The sequence below is a fragment of the Cetorhinus maximus genome, chromosome 6 (assembly GCF_964194155.1).
Source record: "Cetorhinus maximus chromosome 6, sCetMax3.hap1.1, whole genome shotgun sequence".
Taxonomy (NCBI): domain Eukaryota; kingdom Metazoa; phylum Chordata; class Chondrichthyes; order Lamniformes; family Cetorhinidae; genus Cetorhinus; species Cetorhinus maximus.
In genome coordinates, this window is record NC_135884.1 from 65,971,466 (window position 1) to 65,993,155 (window position 21,690).

Consider the following 21,690-nt stretch of genomic DNA (forward strand, 5'->3'; position numbering starts at 1 on the left):
CCAGTACAGCCCTCGTCCCTGCAGCCTCTTCCCGTGCCTAAGGCCACTTCCCCCCCGTTCCCTAAGCAAATCCTAGCCCTGCAGCCATTGAAAATCCACTCCCCACTTACAGTAAGTAGAGACCTGCCGATGAGCCCCCTAATAGTGATGTGGTGCTGCCTGTGAAGCCTGGCACTGATGACTGCGTGTGCTGCCCGAAGCAAGGTAGGCAAACAAACCTCAAAGTCCTGAGTGAAGTGCAGCTTGCTAAGTGCACGTCGCTTATGTACAGTAGTGAAACACGTCAGCATGCAATCACACTGATGTGCTCGGATGATCCATCATGGGGGGATGATTCCAGCGAGCTGGCCTTATAATGATATGCTGCTGTATTACAACAAGGTTCCCGATATCCAACAGTGGGAAACACGGCCCGCCATTGACGAGCAGAGCAGCCGCTTGCAAACTGATATCATGACGTCGTGAAACCGATTTTTGCCATATTGTCCGCTCACGCCACCATACACACCCGCCACCATGGGCACGGAGAATTCCACCCTCTGTGAACAATAGCACAGGAAGTTGACTAATTTTGGGCCTGAAGTGCTGGCTGCCATCTGGTTCTCCATCTGTGAGCCTAAAGTTGGCAGCAAGCTGTTCAAACAAGTTCTGGGATGTGACCAACACTGGCAAGGACACATTTATTGTTGTGGTGAACTGCCCACTCCTGAATGGTGCCAGCTGTGCAGGGTCAGTGGGCAGCTCTCTCGTCTCCAGGTCAGAGATCTGTGAGTTCGAGCCCCACTCCAGAGACTTGATTTCATAAACTAGGCTGACGTTCCAGCGCCTGTACTGAGAGACGAATGCACTGTCGGGATAACACCTTTCAGATGATACATAAAACTGTTCGAAGCCCTGTCTGCCTTCTCAGGTGGATGTAAAAACTCCCATGTCACTCTTTTGAAGAAGAGCAGGGGAGTTCTGGCCAATTGTATCCTTCAACAAAATATCACTAAAAGAGTTTATCGGGTCATTGCACTTAATGGGACCTTGCAGTGCACAAATTCATTGCTGCGTTTCATACATTACAATAATGACTATACTTCAGAAAGTGTTTTATTGGCTATAAAGCGTTTTGGGATGTCTTGAAGTCATGCATTTAGGTGCATGTCTTTTCTTTTTTTGGTTATTGATGAACACCATCACACCTCTGACCGAGGCTCTGTAGATTTTGGACAGGTTTTGAGAGGTTGGGAGGAGCCACGTGTTGCAGAGAACCCCTTGTTGAGGTGTTCTGTTAGAATGACAGGTCCAGGTAAGTCAGTGGTGGCCCCCAGGATGTTGACACTCGGGTATGGGTGCTGTCATTTACAGGTCAGGAGGATCTTGCAAGCGTTAGAAAATGGTCCATTTCAGGCTCTACAGGAATCAGCCATTTTCTCCAAAGAAACTTTTCAAGGTCCTTTGAAAAGCAAAACTTTACTTGACCAATGTGAATGCAAATAACTTCACATTTAAAGAAAGATTGTACACTAATCCCCACGCTAGCTTTCTTCATTGTCTAGTGGCGATTGAAGGGTAAACGTGTTTCACTGAATTACTCTAAATTCCTCAATCTCACATTATTGTGCTTCTTCTGCAGTCACTCCTTGCCATCATGATGAATTGCTAGGGGCAATTTTTTTTCCCATAGCTATCCTCTATGATTCCCCCTCCCCCATATGGATATCTTGTGACCTTGCACAAAATGTCTGCTCCCAGGTTGTCTTGAGCCAGCGTATCAGAAGTATGTAAAGCTGACAACAGTCAATTGTGTGGCAACATTAACAGTTCAGGATTACTCATCACTGTATGATTCTCCTTTTTATGAACCAAGATTGCTGACATGTTCAGGAACTAACTGAAGCACTGAAGTATAAAAAGATTAGGAAAGTCCCCAGAGGCAGAGGAATCTATGAGCTCTTCACATTAGGTGGCAAGATGAAGAAGATGAGGGAGGGCGGGTGGGGCTGCTTCTGTTCTCCAGTAAAATCCCAGAGCAATAGGAGAGAGGGCAAGAAGATACCACAACAAACCATCGCATGAGATCGGCTGCTGGACCGTTAGACTAGCACATGAACCTATGATCAAAGCTAACTCTAGCACAGGAAGTGGGCAGAGTGAGAGAACATATTAGATCTGGTGGAAAATAGGGTTATAAAGCTGGAGTCAATACAATTATTAAGCTGGTCAACAGAGGCACTGATCTCAAAATGGTTGACTGGGGGAAAGTTGCTGCAGGCATGTCAAGCTCGTAGACTTGTAAAAACCGGTGACCAGCTTTAGAAAAGCTGTCAGAACCACAAAAAATTGGCAACACAAATAAAAATTCAAAAATAGCCCTGACCATTTTCCTATGATGAAGATCAGTACTTGAGGGTGACTGAACATATCAATTTAGTTTTCGGTGCAAAGGATCCCAGAACTTTCACCGGTGTTTTGTGAATCGCATTTGGCAGTTTGGTCCACTTTTCGGTGGAAAATGAAACACAGAGTATTATCTATGAGGTGAAAATAAGCCATTCCACTGAGAGGGCAGCAGGGCATGAGCTTGTTGTAAAGTTAAAGCGCAAGTGTAACCAGTAGAGGCAATTTTCCAAGTTCAAACTGCTACAGGTGAGAGTCTCTCCTGCCAGCCACAAATATCACAGCATTCTGGGCGTACTGCTTAAGATTTTTCAATTAATGACACTTTAATAACAATTAATGGGCAGATGACGATGGGCAATACACCCACAAGGCTCCAGACATGCCATGCCAGGCTCGCCACCAGCTGCGCCAGCTTGGAAGTCGGTTTTGATATTCCACCAATTTCACAATGGTGGTGCATCTAGAAAATTCTGCGGGGGTCGGGGGGGGGGGTGCCTGAGCACTAAAGACATGAGTGGCTGGAATTTCAACCTCAGGGGAGCGTAAAATTTGACACCATCCAATTGGCTGCCTGGTTTCCCTTGCTACTGACAGAAAAATGAATCAGGTGAGATGTAGATGTACATCTGATTGAATACTGGCAGATTTACACCCTAAAGTTGGACACTCCGGCCCAGGTTTCTTTCCTGGGACACAAAATTCAAGGTTTGTCCTATCCTGGTCAGAAATTTTGATGTTTACCAATTTTTTACATGCATTTTGCAGTCCACTCTGATTCTGTCTTTGATTCCAAAAATTAATCATTTTGCAAGGGTTACAAGTATTTAAAATATGAGTTACCAGCCACAATTCAGTTTGACTTTTGTACATCAATAGCTAATTCAGAGAACGACAGCAGGTTCATGAACTCTATGACTCAATACCATATTAGGCACTGCCTGAACTCACTGAAATTCCAATATTTCTTATGGCAGTTTTCATAGAATTGCCGGTATTTACTAATGTAAATGTAATGTAAAATTACCCAACTTTCAAGGAGAAAATAATTGCATTGAAATCAGATTATCCAAAATAAAGACAGCCAATTTTTGTTGTATGATTAAAAGTACTGTCCTAACTTCACACTCACTTTTCTTTGTGTTTTGAAGTTTGGTGTGACTATTACTCAGTCCCTGTTTGTGGATGCTCTACGCACACAACAGTATAAACTAATGAAGCAGAGCACATAGAACTGTTAACTTTCTTTCCATAAGTCTGCTGTTGAGTACTGACAGCGGGCCACATGTTTGCCTCTGAGACGTTTGCCTCTGAGACTTTGAGAGGGGTTGAGGAAGTGAGAGACCATGGAGTACATGTCCACAGGTCCCTGAAGGTGGCATAAGGTGATAAAGAAAACATATGGAATGCTTTCCTTTATTGGACAAGGTACAGAATACAAAACCAGGGATGTAATGATGCAACTGTATAAGACGCTGGTTAGGCCACAGCTTGAATTTTTTGTACAATTCTGGTCACCACATTACAGGAAGGACATAATTTCTCTGGAGAGAGTGCAGAGGAGATTTACAAGAATGCTACCAGGGCTTGAAAATTGCAGCTATGAGGAAAGATTGGATAGGCCAGGGTTGTTTCCCTTAGAACAGAGGAGGCTGAGGGGTGACTTAATTGAGGTGTACGAAATTATGAGCGGCCTAGATGGAATAGACAGGAAAGACCTGTTTCCCCTAGCTGAGGGGTCAATTACCAGGGAGCATAGATTTAAGGTGATTGGTAGAAGGATTAGAGGGGACATGAGGGAAAACTTTTTCACCCAGAGGGTGGTGGACATCTGGAAGTCACTGCCTCATTGATAGTTGAGACTGAAACACTCAACTCATTTAAAAGGTACTTGGATCTGCATCTGAAGCGCTGTAACCTGCAAGGCTACAGACCAGGCACTGTAAAGTGGGATTAAAATGAGCGGCTAGTTTCTTTTCTCTTTTTTTGGCTGGCACAGAAACAATGAGCTGAATGGTCTTTGTCTGGGCCATAACTTTTCTATGGTTCTATGGATCTCTGGACAGAAAGCAGGGATTGTGGACTCCTGTCAAGCCAGTGCTGACATGTGAAGAGAGAGTAATGCAGATGGGTGGGGTCAAAAGTTAATGGTTAGCATGTCGGGAGCTAGAAGATTAGGCGAGGCTGGGGAGGGAACTAGAATATGCCTCCTTTCCCCAAGTGTGATTGGGTTTGGAGGTGGGCATGGGGGCAAGAATGAACCAGTGGCTGGAAAGAACCTCATCGGTGACAGTAGCTTTTGAGTTGGTGGCAACCTAAGTAATGAGAGGAGGTGTTGGTATGGTTGGAGAGCTAATGCACAGGGTGAGATTGAGTGTGACAGCAGGTCAGAGAAGTCAAAATGAGGGTGAGTATAGTATTGCCGGAAATATGTTTTATGTTTTTGGTTATCAGGTTTGCTTTGTCTGGCAAAGGTTAGCTGTGCTCTTGATATTAACACATTAGTTGGTGCTTGAAACCATATAGGCAGAGAGACCAATTAACTGAACAAACACTGGTGGTTTATTGGAACTAAGAACAGAGCACTAGAACCATGTGTGCTTCTTCAATCATTTCCAGCTCTAGACTCCCCAGTTACCCAAGTAGCCCATGCTGTGTAGCAATTGGTCAATACAGTCCCATGGTCAATTAACTACATTCTGTAAAAGGTACATAGCACTCTACTGAAAGGTCCGAGGAATACTCTGGTACAAAATTTCAACACTCAGAGTCCAGATGCAATATTCAAGTAGTTCCTTTATTCCGCATGTGGGGAGCAAACGCTGGGCAATCCAGGCGCTTCTCCACCGAGGTTCAAATGAGCAGAGTTTATATATCTTTTATTATCAGTTACAACTTAATGGTATTAGTTAGACAAAGGCCACAGCACAATAACCCCTCGGTGGGCTGATAATTGTGTCCTTGTACAGTAATTGAAGTGCAGAGACTAAGCATTGTCCTTTTTGAAGATGGCTATCAGACAGGGCGAAATGGCCTTCCCCATTTCTTAATTGAGTTATCCCGTGTCCCAGCCCATGTGTCTCCCATTTCCTAATTGCAAATTTACAGCTGAGCCCTTTGTACAAGTTTTTAGCTCTCATGTAAGGCTGCGATTATCTGTGTATGCTTTGGTGCCCTAGCTGCTGGTCCTGGCTAGCACTTTAAAATAAATCCAAATTTTCTGCATCTTCAGTCCCCTCTTTTGGGTGCGTAACCGTTAGGTTAAGCTAGCCAATTAATCTGCATCTGATGGTTCTGTCATGGCTCCGGTGGTACCGATCCACGCAAGTCCTACGGGCCATGGCATCACGCGGACCTCTCCCCAAGTTTTTAAGCTTCCTAATGTCCGAGACTCTTGTCTCTCCGGTGGTGCGCGGCCACCAAGACAGCAGGCTGGGACTCTACTACATTAATATTGTGTCCTGTCCCAGCAGCCGTTGTTGCTCCTTTAACATTACTTTTGTCCTATGTCTAAGGGCTTTCTTCTTACAGGTGCAACATGCTGCAATTCCCCACGCCAATGCTAACACTAGCTGCACTGCGACGAGTATATGAGAGATTATCCTTATCCAGGGCTGTATATGCACATTCAGCCCCTAGTCCCACACTTGCTCCCACCATGTCAGATCTCTTAATTGCTCTTCCATATCATTGATTAGCCTTTTAAACACCGCCTATAACACGTAATGCTGTTTCATCACCTTTCGTAATTCACCTTTAATCTTTGTCAGATTTTCGGGAAGGTGGGGAATTGGGGCCTGCTTAGGTTCCTTAGACTGTTCCAGGGTATCGTGGAGTGTGTCGGAGGTGTTGACTGAGACCTGACCCCTTTGTTAGATGTACACCATTCGTGTGTGTCCAATAGTAACTGGGAGCCGGGGTTTAAAGCAGAAGTTGGGGGTGGTGACGTTGCAATGTAGGCTCCCGTACATGTATGACTGCTCAGTAGTTGTCGTACAGTATTCCCACTTTCCCTTGTATCCTGAGTGGGTGTGATGGTTTTCTCTGTGGGTAATTTCTAACATACAACCCTCTGTTCGGTTGTATCCGCATTCGAATGGGGGCAAATCATGAGGCTACCTTCCCTCCTGCACCCGCTCAGTGATACCCCATGTATGCCCTCATTCTTGTGTATGGCATGCATGTCTATGGGGTAGTACCGGAGGGAGTCATTGTCTCGGATTAACCCAATGTTGGTACTGAGGGTGCGGGCCCATGTCTGCTGTGACTGAGGGGATTGCTAGTACAATGCCTATCACGTTCATTTGGTTTGTGGTACACTTCTGAATCACCGGATACACCCTGGTCATTCCTTTCAATGTACCAATGATGCCTGGGTTCTTGGCCATCGCCCGCAACCGGGTACTGTTGATCCAGCCTGGTACCTCTACCCTTTAGATCTGGGCCAAATTGTATCTTAATTGCCCGATCATCCACTGGCCGTAAGTGTGGCACAGCTGGCTTTTTTTTTTGGGTGCTGTCCTCTTGTCGTTCCTCCCTTTCTATTAATTGGTTGGTGGTTTTAGCATGGGTCTCTATAACATGTACGCTTTCCAATAGAAATGACACACTGCTGCCCCCTAGGGCCACTGCTGTTTCACCGCCCTTCGCTGCTCTTATGAGCAGCTGCCTCATGAGCCCTTTAAGATTCGTGACCTCGGAGTTGATTCCTTGAATGCCGAGAGAGTTTACCAGGGAATTCCCTGTGTTCACCCCTGTCAGTACATTGTTAACTAACCCTCTCTTCTGGCGGTGGAAAGCAGCAGGTCCCCTGAATCTAGTGGCGCCCGTGGCGTCGGCTGCCTGACTAATCACAGCCTTACTCAGTAATTTGTATAGTTTTCGTAGGGGCGCTTGGTTACTGCAATGCTCAGGCTGTTGTATACCTGCCAGGTTCACAATTACCGGTACAATTTCATGTTTAACATTATCATACAACAGTTCACCGTCCGTATACAGTACCAGTCCATTCTGTGGCCCAGGGGTCATGTCTGGGCAAGATAGTCTCTGTGGTGTTGTTGTGTCCTGTGATAGCGGGGTGGTGTCAGTCCAGGGGTCCGCCGTTGTAGTCAGCTCTGCATGTTTGGGCCTCAAGATCCAATGCCAGGTATCTGTCATTCCCAAGTCCTCCTCCCCGGGACAGTGACCCCAGTTGTTGTTGTCCCGGGGTGTGAAGGTAAATTGCAAAAAATCTCTCACACATTGTATCTGGACCTGTGCCCCCTTCGCACATGTCCAGGGTCCGTCCGAAGCATCGCTGATCTGGAAGCATATTGGGCCCTCATTTTTCCATCGGAGTTCCATTCCCATATGCGAGCTCTGCCCTGGGCTTTCTCCATCAATCATTCCAACGGATAGTTGCATAAGCCTGGTGCCACACTTGAAGAGCATTGACCTTTTCATTGTGACATTCACACCTCCTTTCACGCAATATCTGTCGCTAACATTCTTGTAGTATAAGCCCCTACCGGCCGCTGCTTCACGGTTTAATTTCTGTATGACAGTGGCTGCGATAGCCAGGGCCCTGTTAATGATTATTGACACCCAACTTTTTTCCATCTTGGCGTGGAGGTTACCCAGTTATTGTTATTTCTGTAATGAAGCATACTGCTGGTGATCACCAGGGGTTAGGTCGTATATAAGAGGCAGTTTTCTCCTTTTCACCCCTCCTTGTGCACAGCCCACGGTGACCCTCTCCCTTTGTCTTTCAGATGGCCAGTCCTCCAGATCGGGAATGAATCCTAAACCACTTGGCTAACACTGTATGGATTGCTCATTACCCATTTCCCCCCCACTGCCTAGTAATTCTGTCTTTCTTACTTACATCATACCTTTTCAGCTGCGACCAGTGTTTCCACCTACCTTTTCCCTTCATATCAATGCAGGTACATGAATCGCTGGTCAAAATAATTTTGTACGGTCCAGTCCATTTTGGGGCAAAGCCTGGTTGGTTAGGGGTGATTTGAACAAACACCATGTCTCCGACCTCAGCCGGTGGTGATGGGGCCCCCCCCTTTTGTCCTCGTTGCTAAATCCCTGATAGCCTGTTGGTCCTTCACTTCCTGTTGTAATTCCTTTAGCTGTCCACCCAATTGCTTAATATAGTTTTTAATTTTATTTCTGATGGGTCCCACATCCTCGTGTCTGGTGGCTATGCCCTCTGGCAAGCGCATAGCCCTCCCGGTCATCAATTCATAAAGGGGTTTATCTTAAATCCAGCATTTTTCAGTGTCCTTAAGACTATTAGGAGAGCTCTGATGTGGCCCCTTTCTGATTCTGACACTATTAGGATATCATCTGCATATTGTAAGATTGTACTGTTGTAAGACTACGTCGCACTGACTCAACTTCTCACTCGTGACCCGATGGAAGATGTTCAGGCTGTTGTGGAATCCCTGTGGGAGCCTCGTCCATGTATACTGTCTCCCTCCCACTGTGAAAGCAAATTTATCTTGGGATTCCTGGTCCAGTGGTATCAACCAAAATCTATTGGCTACATCTAAAACTGTAAATATTTTATGTTCGGGTTTATACAATTAAAGCATACCTCGGGTTTAGGGACGGCTGTCACAGTGGTCACCGTTTCAGTGGGGTCTGTAACCTCCACTGCTGACACTTTTATCTTAGTTTTCCCTATGTGGTTATCTACCCCAGTGACCCATCTTTCTAGCTCATCATATGTGTTCTTGTCTACTAGCCCAATGTCTAGGATTGCCTGGTGGGCCGGGCTAAGGCCATCCTTGTACAATTGCATAAACCGTACATCACCTCGGTTCGGCACAGCCTCAATATGCCTCAAACTTCCGATTGCCATATTCATGGGCACCCTCGCCCTTTTCTTGTTTTACTCCAGTCACTATATTCCAATTAATTGGGGCTTGCCCTAAGACTTGTGCTATTTCTGCTCTAAAGGCTCGGAAATCGGCTTGCTGCTGTGCCTGGTCTGCCTGGTTGTCCGGGCACCAGGGGCACATACTCTATCTTAATTGGGGCCACGGGATATGGGGGTGGTGATTCCCAACCCGCTTTCTGTTGTTCCTCATATCCTGCTGTCTGTTCCACCAGCCCGTTTCAAACTACATTATCTGCGTATTGTGGAGCTGCTGGTGGCTGTGTTAAAGCTGGCGAAACTGACATGAGATTTTTTGCCTGTACTAGCTCTTCATTTTGGGATTTATTGGTCAACATTCTGTTTACTTTCTTACTTAACTCTACGTGTTGTCTTAACATTAGGATCCATGCTTTATCATCTTTGTCTTTTTTCGGATTATCCCACGATTTTCTCTGATCAGTGGGTGAGTCAATGAGTTCCAATTGTTCTTTATCATTTTGCCTATCAATTTCTTATTTTGTCAGCTAAATGCTGTGTCAGGGATCCCTCTAGTCCCTACTCGAGTTTGCCACTACTGGCCATCTTTGGGTAAGACGGTCGAGGTATAGTTGTCGTCAGCGGTACGGTTGTTACCTGGGTCCTTTCTGACCGAACTCGTTACTTGCGACTAATACCGGATGCAATTATAACAATCTATAATACAAGCGTTTCTACCCCACCCTTACCACCCCTTGAACTATTATTGCCTGGAGCCTAGGTTTCGGATACGCGGGGCGGCTGACACTTCCTGGGTCGGGACGGAATTGGATTTAGTATGAATAAAAATGTACTCACACTGTGACTCGTCCTGGTTCCCCGGTCGGTGTCCTGCGTCCTTTGTACCCTGCTCGCAGCGCCAATTGAAAGGTCCGAGGAATACTCTGGTACAAAATTTCAACACTCGGAGTCCAGATGCAATATTCAAGTGGTTCCTTTATTCCGCATGCGGGGAGCAAACGCTGGGCAATCCAGGCACTTCTCCACCGAGGTTCAAATGAGCAGAGTTTATATATCTTTTATTATCAGTTACAACTTAATGGTATTAGTTAGACAAAGGCCACAGCACAATAACCCCTCGGTGGGCTGATAATTGTGTCCTTGTACAGTAATTGAAGTGCAGAGACTAAGCATTGTCCTTTTTGAAGATGGCTATCAGACGGTGCGAAATGGCCTTCCCCATTTCTTAATTGAGTTATCCCGTGTCCCAGCCCATGTGTCTCCCATTTCCTAATTGCAAATTTACAGCTGAGCCCTTTGTACAAGTTTTTAGCTCTCATGTAAGGCTGCGATTGTCCGTGTATGCTTTGGCACCCTAGCTGCTGGTCCTGGCTAGCATTTTAAAATAAATCCAAATTTTCTGTATCTTCACCACTTTACCACATCCCTCCCCTTTTACTTGAAAGTACAATTGACAAACATCACAACCTCCCAATTATTTAATGAATAACTATTTACAAGTCAAGTCTCTCACCGTGAAATGTCTTTCATGATTATGACCATCATGTCTAGCCTTCTGGGCCCTTTGGTTTCTCTCCACCCTCTCCCTGAAATTTGGCCTGATAAGAGTTAGACGGGTGCGTAGACATCTCTTCATTAGTATCGGTGGGGGCAATACCATTGGTCGTGTGTGGTGTCGTCCGGTATGCGAACAGGAACCAAGACAATCTGGTGCTGATGGAATCCCCGTCCAGCTTTTTCATCTCGAACTTAAAAGTTTGGACCACCCACTCAGCCAAACCATTAGAGGTGGGGTGGTAAGGCGAGGTTTTGATATGAGTTATTCCGTTAAGGGTTATAAACATGTGGAACTCCCTGCTGGTAAATGCAGTCCCGTTGTCTGACATGAACACCTCTGGTTACCTGTGCACTGCAAAACTCTGTCGTAAATGATCTATGGTGGCAGCAGACGTGGGTGACTGGACTTGGTAGACATCCATCCGCATGGAGTGAGCGTCTAATAGTAAAAGGAACATCGTTCCCAAGAAGGGCCCCAAGTAGTCGACATGGAGGCGCATGGCCACCCTGGCCATTCCCAGGAGTGCAATGGAGTTAAGTGGGGGTAGCTTTTGTACCTGCTGCCATTGAAGACAACTTTTGACTAGGGTCTCTATGTCCGCGTCCATGTCTGGCCACTATGAGTAGCTGCGCATGAGCATCTTCATCCTACTAATGCCAGGGGGAGCGCTAAGTAATTTGACCAGAAATGGCCTTCGCCCTCTTGGGGCCACAATGACCCTTGCCCCCCAGAGCAATATGCCATCCTGGCAGGGGAGCTCATATCTGCGATTGAAATAGGGCTTCATCTCATCCGACTTTAGCTCGCCTGACTGTCCATTCAAGTGCTCCCAGACGTGAGATAAAAGTGGATCTTGGCTTATCCACTCATGAATTTGTTTGCCCTGGACAGGGGAGGAATCCAAAAATTTAGTCCTAAGACAAGTTCCTGGGGAATTAGAACCTTCACGTTGTTATCTGGCAGGGGGAGACGGCTCAGGGCATCAGCATGTGCGTTCTGGCTTCCTGACCAGTGAATAAAAGTGTATTCGTAAGCAGCCAATATCAGTGCCCACCTGATACGATAGGGGGTATCGCCTTATCCTCTCCAAATAATCCTAGCAGAGGCTTGTGGTCAGATACAATGTGAAAATGGCGACCATGAAGGTATTGATGGAATTTTCGAACACCAAACGCAACAGGCAAGCCCTCCTTCTCAATTTGAGAATATCGTTGCTCTGCAGCTCTGAGCGTGCGAGACATATAACAAACGGGTCCTTTTGGAGCCATCCACCATCCAGTGTGAAAGTACAGCCCCTACTCCATAAGGGGATGCGTCGCAAGTTAAAATCAATTCTTTCTTAGTGTCAAAGTGGACTAATAGGGTCGATGATCTTAACAATTGCTTTACCTTCAGAAACACATCCTGGTGCGGAGCTTTCCAAATCCATTTATGGTTTTTCTTAAGCAATGCGTATAATGGAGCCAGTACGGTTGATAGATTTGGGAGAAATTGCCCATAGTAGGTCTTTTGTTCTGTAGTGCTTCTCAGTGCAGGTGCCTTGCGAATAGCTTTGACCTTTCCTTCCACGGAATGCAGGCCCTGCGCACCGACCTTATGGCCCAAGTAAACTACATCTTTGGCTTGGAAAAGACATTTTTCATGCTTCAAGTGCAGCCCCGCTTGTGAGAAGCATTTCAGCACCTCCTCTAAATTAACTGTGTTCTTCGTCAGTTTGTCCAGTGACTGAGACATAATCCAGATAAACAACGACATGGGGCAGTCCCTGAAGTAGATTTTCTATGGTACCCTGGAAAATAGCAGACGCCGATGAGACCCCAAAGGGTAGTCGAGTATATTGATACAATCTTCACTGTGTATTGATGGTCACAAATTCCCTAGAGCCTTCTTCCAACTCTACCTGCTGGTCGGTGTAGCTCATGTCGAGTTTTGAATATGTGATGCACCATGCCAATTTCAAATATAATTTATCAATCTTCGGTATCGAGTCTCCATCAAGTTTGGCCACTCAGTTTAAAGTTAATTTATAGTCATCGCATAAGTGAACAGTTTGGTCTGGCTTCAGTACAGGTACTATGGGTGCCGCCCACTCGGAGAATTGCAACGGTTGTAAGATACCCAACTTTTCCAGCCTGTTTATCTCAGTCTCAATCTTGTCCCATAGAGCATAAGGGACTGGCCTGGCTCTAATAAATCTGGGGGTTGTGTTAGGGTCTATGTGGATTTTGGCTTGTAGCCCACGAATCCTTCCTAGCTCATCACTGAAAATGGAAGCGTACTTTTGTTAACAATTCTTGTAAGTTTCTCATTCTGATTTGAAAAATCTCCGCCCATTGCAATTTAATCTTTTTGAGCCAGTTGATGCCCCAGTATTAACCTCCATCTTGATGGGTTGTTCATTGACTATAATGACTACCTGGATTGGCTCAGTTCTACCCACTTTCAGGTTGTATAATGAATAGATGCCAGATTCTGCTTCCTCTGGCCCTTCAATGGTTTGTACATGGTGGGCGTTCCCTGCCTTTCTGCGGAGTCTGACGTTTTTGCGCCTTTTGTTACCGGCCCTTCCCGTCCTACAAGATGGACGGCGCCATTTTGTGTATCTTTTATTGCCTCCGAGTCTTCATGGCTGTTGCCAATTCTAATGCCTTACTGAAGTCTAGATTGGTTTCAGATAGCAATCGCTTTTAAATAGCATCGTCCCCGATTCCACATATCAGTCGGTCTCTCAACATGTCATTAATTGAAGTTCTGAACTCACAATATCCCGTTAACTCCTTTAAAGCAGCTACATAGCCAGCGATTGTCTCTCCTGGAAGCCTATTCCTTGAATTGAATTTAAAACACTGCATAGTGACTGAAGGCTTTGGCTTCAGGTTGTTTTTTACAATGTTTGCTAACTCATTGGAAGTCTTCGCATTGGGGGTGTGAGGTGACATGAGGCTGTGGATCAGACCATATGTTTTGCTCCCGCATGTGGACAAAAGAATTGCCCTCTTCTTATCCTCCCCCATGATGTCGTTAGCGGTAAAAAAGAACGCTAGGCATTCGATGTAAAGAGACCAGTCATCGGAAACGGGGTTGAATGGTTCAAGATGCCCAAACTGCGGCATACTCGATGACTACAGAGACTATGCTTTCAAACAGCTTTCAAGGTAGTGGCAAAGTAATGTAGCTGGCTTACCGCAGCTTTCAGGATTGCCGTCAATTGATCCGGCTTATCCTCGTCGCCAGTTTTATGTTTTTGGTTACCAGGTTCGCTTTATCCTGCGAACACTAGCTGTGCCCTTGATATTAACACATTAGTTGGTGCTTGAAACAATATAGGCAGAGAGACTGATTAACTGAATAAACACTGGTTTATTGGAACTAAGAACAGAGCGCTAACACCATGTGTGCTTCTTCAATCATCTCCAGCTCTAGACTCCACACTTACCCAAGTAGCCCACACTGTGTAGCGATTGGTCAATACAGTCACATGGTCAATTAACTACATTCTGTTAAAGGTAAGTAGTGCTCTATCACAATATGATACATTTCTACACCATATGAATTCTCTTCATGGAAAATGGACTAAATAAGCATTCTACTGAGACAAGGCATAGGCTTAATGGATAAATGGCATATTTTTATTGAATACGTGTATGAAAATATGCAATTTTCATGCTGAGAACATTTATTTCACCACACTCCTCAGTTTATGGAAATAATCCAGGCAATTCATGCATTCTCTCTAAAGATAGTTCATAGGACAAAAGATCATTTATACTAGCTTAACCCTTCAAAATTACATTGGATCAGGCTTCAAGATACAGGCAGCCATTACCCGCTGGTTGCAAAGCAAACATAACTCTGTAACCAAGAGACTGACCCTTTGTCTAAGAGCACTGCCCCTTTACAACAGTGATCCATTTACCCCCTTCCACACCAATCTAGCGGTACACAAATATCACAATAAAAAATGCAGCATAGGCAACAGGGTAGAGCTTAGGTAGAAGTCTATTGTTATCCACATGAAGATCGACGACTGAGTAAGAGGACAGAACCTTCAGCTCTTAGGCTGTGACTGTTAGCAGGGATCATTGTCGGGTCCCGAACCCAGTCTGGCTGTCAAGGAAGCACCTCTGAAGAGGTAATAAATTGAATAAAATAAATGGTGGTCAGTGCTACAAGGAAACCCCTCCACAGGGTAACTGGCGACAGCAGCTGTGGCCCCACTGGTGGCTGTGACTCCATCCAGTGTGGGGTTGGTGGGGTTGGGGGGGGCGGGGTGGTTAAAACAGGAGGCCTTGCGGGGCTCTGCAGGACAGTTAGTGTGTTTGGCCTTCAGTAGAAATTCCGTCCGCTGCCACAAGATCCCAGTGACAGCCTCAATCAACCCGCAAATGGGCAATAAAAATAAAAACAGAAAATGCTGCAAATACTCAGAAGGCCTGGCAGCAGAGTTAACATTTCAAGCCGAATGTGACTCTTCAGAACTGAAGGAAGGTAGAAATGTGATGGATTTTACGCTGTTAAAAGGGGAAAGAAGGATGAAGAACAAAAGGGAAGGAGGGATTAAATGACAAAGATGTCGTTGAACTAAAGGCAAAGAGAGGGGTAATGGTTGTAGTAAAGAAACAAAACTTCTAATTATGCAGTTCTAATTGGCCCTCTATCCAGCTCTACTTGTTCCCCCCTTAAACCAGCTTAAATTTCACCTCTCTTCTATTTTTACTCAGTTCTGTTGAAGAGTCATACGGACTCGAAACGTTAACTGTGTTCCTCTCCACAGATGCTGCCAGACCTGCTGAGTTTTTCCAGGTATTTTTGTTTTTGGTTCTAATTATGCAGATTGGCTACACGTCTCTGCAGGTGCTGACCCGCCTCACGGAAAACTATCCGGAGGTGGGAATGTATCGGGTCGCTAATCCAATACACCTTTCTCAGAAATTCCTCCCAGTCCCTCCTGAAGCCTATCCCCACAGGAGCAGCAAGAACACTTCTTCATTCTACCTGATGTAAAAGAGAAAATTCCCACTGATGTGCCATTTTCAATACCTACAGAGTAAGGGTTCACTGCCATGATCCCTTGGGCTCACTATTGTTTAGTTAGATATTGGGTAGATTGTAGTGCATGCGAGGTCCAGTTACAGGGATTACAACTGACACTGAACCCGAGGGAAAGTCTTGTGTAGCGACTGTAACACCCTTGCTCTGCTGAATTAGTGATCATTGCTGTGCTCAGATGCAGACTGTACATCCCCCAGGGAGACCCAAGAAAGAGAGAGGGCAGGTAATAATTTTTGCAATAATAAGCCTTATTTATCCCAGTAACTAAATAGCTCCAAACACTAATACTTTGCTACGTTTTGTGCCAATTTTTCTTTTCTCTCCCCTTCCAATTGCAAAGGCTCAGACTCTCGGACCCCGAGATAAGCTTCCGACCTCATATCTGCACCGTCACTAAGACTGCATATTTATAACACCATAACATCACCTGACTTCACTCTTTCTCAGCTCATCTGCTGCTAAAACCCTCATCAATGCCTTTGTTAACTCCAGGCTTGATTATCCTCATGCTCCCCTGGCCAGTCTTCAACATTCTACTCTCTGTAAACTTGAGGTTATCCAAAACTTTGCTGCCCTTGTCCTGGCTCACATCAAGTTCCATTCACCTATCACTCTTGTGATCGCTGACCTACATTGGCTGCTGGTTAAGCAACGCCTCAATTTTAAATTTCTCGTCCTTATTTTCAAATCCCTCTGTGCTCTCACTCCTCCTCATCTCTGTAATCCCTTCGAGTCCTACAACCCTCCAAGATATCTGCACTCATCTAATTCTAGCCTCTTGAGCATCCTCGATTTTAACTGCTCCACTATTGGTGGCTATGCATTCAGCCACCAGGACTCTAAGGTCTGGAATTTCCTCCCTAATCCTCTCTGTCTCTCTACCTCAATTTCCTCTTGAAACTTACCTCTTTAACAAAGCTTTTGGCCACTTGCTCTAATATCACCTTAAGTAGCTCAGTGTCTAATTTTGCTTCATAGCGCTTGTGTGTGAAACACCCTGGGACATTTTATTACATTAAGGGTTCTATGCACAAGAACACAAAAGTACAAGAATTACAAGCAGGAGGAGGCCATTCGGCCCCTTAAGCCTGGTCTACAATTCGATAAGACCATGGCTGATCTGATTGTGGCCATAACTCCACTTTCTTGTCTGCCTCCATAATCCTTGAATCCCTTGTCGATCAAAAATGTATCAAATGCAGCCTTGAATAAATTCAATGGCCCAGCCTCCACAGCTTTCTGGGGAAGGGAATTCGACAAACTAACGACCCACTGAGAGAAAAAATTTCTCCTCATCTCAGTCTTAATGGGAGACCCCTAATATTTACACCGTGGTCCCTGGTTCTAGACTCCCCCACAAGGAATTTCTCCCTCTCAGCATCCACCCTGTCAAGTCCCCTCAGGATCTTATATGTTTCGATAAGATCACCCCTCGTTCTTCTAAATTCCAATGGATATAGGTCCAACCTGCTCAACCTTTCCTCGTAAAATAATCCCTTCATCCCAGAGATCAGTCTAGTGAATATTCTCTGAACTGCTTCTAACATATTTACACCATTTCTTAAATTAGGAGACTAAAACTGTACACAGTACGTCGGGCACACACCAAGGGCCTGTACAGCTTCAGCAACACTTCACTACCTCTATACACAATTCCCCTTGCAATAGATGCCAACATTCTATTTACCTTTTGTAATCATTTGCTGTACCTGCATCCTAACTTCCTGTGATTCATGTACCAGGACACCCAGATCCCTCTGTTCCGTAGAGTTCTATAGTCTCTCTCCATTTAAATAATAAACTGCTTTATTTTCATTAGAACCATAGAACACTACAGCACAGAAAACAGGCCATTCGGCCCTTCTAGTCTGTGCCGAAATATTATTCCGCTAGTCCCATTGACCTGCACCTGGTCCATAACCCTCCAGACCTCTCCCATCCATGTATCTATCTAATTTATTCTTAAAACTTAAGAGTGAGCCCGCATTTACCATGTCAGATGGTAGCTCGTTCCACACTCTCACCACTCTCTGAGTGAAGAAGTTCCCCCTAATGTTCCCCCTAAACCTTTCCCCTTTCACCTTAAAGCCATGTCTTCTCGTGTTTATCTCTCCTAATCTAAGTGGAAAGAGCCTACTCGCATTTATTCTGTCTATACCCCTCACAATTTTGTAAACTTCTATCAAATCTCCCCTCATTCTTCTACGCTCCAAGGAATAAAGTCCTAACCTGTTTAATCTTTCCCTGTAACTCAACTCCTTAAGACCCAGCAATATCCTAGTAAATCTTCTCTGCACTCACTCAATCTTACTGATATCCTTCCTGTAGTTAGGTGACCAGAACTGCACACAATACTCCAAAGTTGGCCTCACCAATATCTTATACAACCTCACCGTAACATCCCAACTCCTATACTCAATACTTTGATTTATGAAGGCCAGTATGCCAAAAGCTTTCTTTACAACCTTGTCTACCGGTGATGCCACTTTCAGGGAATTATGTATCTGAACTCCCAGATCCCTTTGTTCCTCCGCACTCCTCAGTGCCCTACCATTTACTGTGTATGTCCTACCTTGGTTTGACCTTCCAAAATGTAACACCTCACACTTTTCCGCATTAAATTCCATCTGCCATTTTCTGGCCCATTTTTCCAGTTAGTCCAGATCTCTCTGCAAGCTTTGAAAGCCTTCCTCGCTGTCCACAACGCCTCCAATCTTAGTGTCATCAGCAAACTTGCTGATCCAATTCACCACATTATCATCCAAATCATTGATATAGACAACAAACAACAATGGTCCCAGTACAGATCCCTGAGGCACACCACTAGTCACAGACCTCCAATCTGAGAAGCAATCATCCACTACCACTCTCTGTCTTCTCCCACACAGCCAATTTCGAAGCCAGTTTACAACCTCTCCATGGATACCAAGTGTCTGAACCTTCTGAACTAACCTCCCATGTGGGAGGCTTACTAAAGTCCATGTAGACAACATCCACAGCCTTTCCTTCATCTACTTTCTTGGTAACCTTCTCAAAAAACTCTACAAGGTTCGTTAAACATGACCTACCACGCACAAAACCATGCTGACTATTCTTAATCAGCCCTTGGCTGTCCAAATAATTATATATCCGATCTCTCGGAACACCTTCCAATAATTTACCTACTACTGACATCAGACTCACTGGCCTGTAATTACCTGGTTTACTTTTGGAGCCTTTTTTAAACAATGGAACAACATGAGCTACCCTCCAATCCTCCGGCACCTCACCCGTGGCTAAGGACATTTTAAATATTTCTGCCAGGGCCCCTGCAATTTCTACACTAATCTCCCTCAAGGTCCGAGGGGATATCATGTCAGGCCCGGGGGATTTATCTACCTTTATTCGCTGTAAGGCAGCAAGCACCTCCTCCTCTTTAATCTCTATATGTTCCATGAAACTACTGCTTGTTTCCCTTCCTTCCTTATGCACTATGCCAGTTTCCTGAGTAAATACTGACGCAAAAAAACTGTTTAAGATCTCCCCCATCTCGTGAGGCTCCACACATAGACGGCCACTCTGATCTTCAAGGGGACCAATTGTGTCCCTTACTATCCTTTTACTCTTAATATACTTGTAGAAACCCTTCGGGTTTACCTTCACATTATCTGCCAAAGCAACCTCATGTCTTCTTTTTGCCTTCCTGATTTCCTTTTTTAGTATTTTCTTACATTTTCTATACTCTACAAGTACCTCATTTGCTTCTTGTTGCCTATACCTGCTATACACCTCTCTCTTCTTCTTAACCAGATCGCCAATATCCCTTGAAAACCAAGGTTCCCTATGCCTGTTAACTTTGCCTTTAATCCTGACAGGAACATGCAAACTCTGCACTCTCAAAATTTTGCCTTTGAATGCCTTCCACTTACTGAACACATCCTTACCAGAAAACAACTTGTGCCAATCCACTCTTCCTAGATCCTTTCTCATTTCCACAAAATTGGCCTTTCTCCAATTTAGAATCTCAACTCGAGGACCAGACCTATCCTTATCCATAATTAGCTTAAAACTAATGACATTGTGGTCACTGGACCCAAAATGTTCGCCTACACATACTTCTGTCACCTGACCTGTCTGGTTCCCTAATAGGAGATTAAGTATTGCATCCTCTCTCGTTGGTACCTCTATATATTGATTTAGAAAACTTTCCTGAACACATTTGACAAACTCCAAGCCATCCAGCCCTTTTACAGTATGGGAGTCCCAGTCAATATGTGGAAAGTTAAAATCTCCTACTATCACAACTTTCTGTTTCTTACATCGGTCTGCCATCTCTCTACAGATTTGCTCCTCCAATTCTCTCTGACTATTGGGCGGTCTATAATACAACCCTATTAGTGTGGTCACACCTTTCCCATTCCTCAGCTCCACCCATATGGCCTCTGTAGACGAGCCCTCCGGGCTGTCCTGCTTATGCATAGCTGTGATATTTTCCCTGACTAGTAATGCCACTCCTCCCCCTTTCATCCCTCCCCCTCTATCACGTCTGAAACAACGGAACCCCGGAACATTGAGCTGCCAGTCCTGCCCCACCTGCAACCAAGTCTCACTAATAGCAATAATGTCGTAATCCCAAGTGCCAATCCACGCCCTAAGCTCATCTGCCTTTCCGACAATACTCCTTGCATTGAAATAGATGCACCTGAGAACATTTCTATCACGTACGGACCCTTGATTTCTTTCTATACATGCATTCCTCGCTTGACCTTTATTCTCCTCCACCTCACTATCTGCTCTAACACTCTGGTTCCCCTCCCCCTGCATATCTAGTTTAAACGCCCCGGAGCAGCACTAGCAAACCTACCCGCAAGGATGTTAGTCCCCCTCCAGTTCAGGTGCAAACTGTCCCGTCGGAACAGATCCCACCTTCCCTGGAACAGAGCCCAACTATCAAGAAACATGAAGCCCTCCCTCCTGCACCATCTCCTTAGCCACGTATTTAGCTGCATTATCCTCCTATTTCTAGCCTCACTAGCACGTGGCACGGGTAGCACTCCTGAGAACCCTGGAGGTCCTGTCCTTCAACTTTGCACCTAACTCCCTAAACTTTCTTTGCAGGACCTCGTCCTCCTTCCTATCCACGTCATTGGTCCCTACATAGACCACGACATCTGGCTGCTCACCCTCCCTCCTGAGAATACTGAGAACTCGATCCGAGATATCGCGGACCCTGGCACCAGGGAGGCAACAGACCATCCGGGATTCTCGATCTCTCCCACAGAACCTCCTATCTGTCCCCCTAACTATCAAATCCCCTATCACTACTGCTCTCCTCTTTTCCCTCCCTCCTTTCTGAGCTGAGGGTCCAGCCTCGGTGCCAGAGACGTGACCACTACAACTTGTCCCTGGTAGGTCGTCCCCACCAACAGTATCCAAAGCGGTATACCTATTGTTGATGGGAATGGCCACAGGGGTGCTCTGCTCTTTCTGTCTATTCTCCTTCCCTCTCCTGACAGTCACCCAGCTGCCTGCCTCCTGACTTTTAGGGGTGACTGTCTCCCTGAAACTCCTGTCTATTATTGCCTCTGTCTCCCGTATGACCCGAAGTTCATCCAGCTCCAGCTCCAGTTCCCTAACTCGGCTTCTCAGGAGCTGCAGCTGGATGCACCTTTTGCAGGTGTAGTCATCAGGGACAATTGTGCTGTCCATGACTTCCCACATGCTGCATTCGGAGCACTCGACTGCCCCAACTGCTGCCTCCATTACCTACTCCTAATTTACTTAAAAGGACTTTACCCGGCCCTACCCCACTGGGAGCAAGCTCGTACTCAGTCTCTGCTCACCTAAA